Source organism: Pundamilia nyererei, unplaced genomic scaffold (assembly GCF_000239375.1).
Source record: "Pundamilia nyererei isolate P.nyererei 1_Seehausen unplaced genomic scaffold, PunNye1.0 scaffold00045, whole genome shotgun sequence".
NCBI classification, from domain to species: domain Eukaryota; kingdom Metazoa; phylum Chordata; class Actinopteri; order Cichliformes; family Cichlidae; genus Pundamilia; species Pundamilia nyererei.
The window spans coordinates 2,829,825-2,831,711 of record NW_005187446.1 but is presented as its reverse complement, the minus strand read 5'-3'; the positions used below and the strand labels follow the sequence as shown (position 1 = coordinate 2,831,711).

Sequence of the window (1,887 nt, the reverse complement as noted above, 5' to 3'; positions counted from 1 at the left end):
TCAATTTCAGTGAAAATAATCGTGATTATCATTTTTGCCATAATCGAGCAGCCCTAGAGTTTGAAGAAAGATCTCCTGTCACACAAATTAAAATTTGATTTGTTTGCTGTTTGGGTGTTTTCACTAATTTTCATACAAAGATGTTGTCCCTTAAGTTCTGTTCCTACAATTTGCACGTTCCTAAAATGCACGGCATTGGTTGTGAAAGGATAATTAATTAATTGGTGGTTAAACTCACCTTCCTTGCTGTCACAGCACTACTGGTAATGCACATGCAGAGATTTAACGAAGCCACAACCTCAGTTTCCACAGGTTGAGAATTATTTGTGTTAATAGGTGGTACTGATGTAGAATTTCCTGAACACCTCACCTATAGGTAATACTTTAGCTGTGCAAGCAAAACAGAAAACATCTTTTAAATTTATAAAAAGGAAGAGGGAGAGAGCTGCTTATTTAAAAACATACCAAGTTCAAAGTAGATTATACAACAGTATGCAAAAACAGATGATCCCACACATGCATACAGAGATTCCTTTTATTAGTGAGATGATTGTTTTGAGTTTGACTTCAGGTTGAACAGCTATTGTTAAAGATTTTTAAAGATCTTTTTGTACAGCTCATCTCTCCTTCAAATCAGGGCAGTGTAGAGCTAGTTAACTGACCTCACTAATGGCCACATGAATTACTACTGGGTTAAAGTTATTAATATTGGATTAAAACAATAAGTAAATGTTGGTTTTAAAATGTTACAAGGGCACCCACCACCAGACTAATGAGAAGTTGTAAACAAGCACTGTTTCAGTGTAGAAAAATGAATGTTTGTGTCAGAGTAAACTGGTATATAATCACTTGAATGGAGAAATTTGTAAAGCATTCTGCAGCAGGATGCAGTTAAGATGCTGCTCAAGATCCTCGTGCTTAGTCACAGACTGACACTTTGTCTTTACTGTTGTGCCACAGGTTTCACTGATATTTAAAATTGATATTATGATGGAACTGATTTAATAGTTTCAAATTAAATTTAAATGCATAATATTGTGTTTTGTATGTTAATTATTGCTATTAAGAAACTACTTAAAAAAGGTTTTTAAAGGTTTGTTTTACCAGCCTAAAATTTGCTGACTTTTGGGGGTTTAATTAAAAGGTCAGCAACTCAAAAAGTTATCTTGGCACAGCTTGCTGTATATAATGGAAGGTAACAAGGTGAGAGCTGAGGCAGAGGAAATACTTTCACCTCCTTTTCTTGTTTATTGTTATTATTTTTTACTGGTAGATTATTCTGTTTATAAAAGGCTGCTTCTGTTTTAGACTGAGGTGATAATCCAGTCTAATTCAAATGTAAAAAGCACATTAAGAGATTTAGATATTTTTAGATACGACATTTATTTCCCAAAATCCAGAAGTTAACCAGTAGTATTGTTTACTCCCTAAAGCAGCAAAACTCATTGTGTCCTGCCACTATTGTATTCCTTCTTGAAATGGAAACGTATGCATAAGTTGACTAATCCAGACCATCACAAGAAGAAACGATCTTCAGCTTTTTGCTGTAGCTATAGTATCTCTACAGTGATGGTAACTGAAAGTTTTCCAGTTTTCCAGGCCTCTTACAGTAATGCGGTAAAATAAGTCAGAGATGTTGTGGTTTAGCCAGAGAAACAGTAGAGATGTTTGGTGTAGACTGCAGATGGCTTTCACGGGTCATCTGTCCAAAAGTTCAATTTGACTAAATTGGTGAGCCTTTCAGCAGGAGGATGATAGTTAGCAGAGTCAGAAAATTCACCAAGGAGCGATTTAAAAAGTGACTTGAAAAATAATTGAATCATATTTGATTTCTTTTTAAATGTTTTATTGAGATTTGAAATTGGATATACATGCAAGAATTTTTTT

At 34.3% G+C, this 1,887-nt stretch overlaps 1 protein-coding gene across 1 annotated transcript in view; it reads left to right on the top strand.

Annotated features, from left to right (window-relative positions):
• Positions 1 to 1,887, top strand: part of rprd2b (regulation of nuclear pre-mRNA domain containing 2b) — a 19,703-nt gene that overhangs the window by 6,531 nt on the left and 11,285 nt on the right. The gene's annotated exons all lie outside the window — the stretch shown is intronic.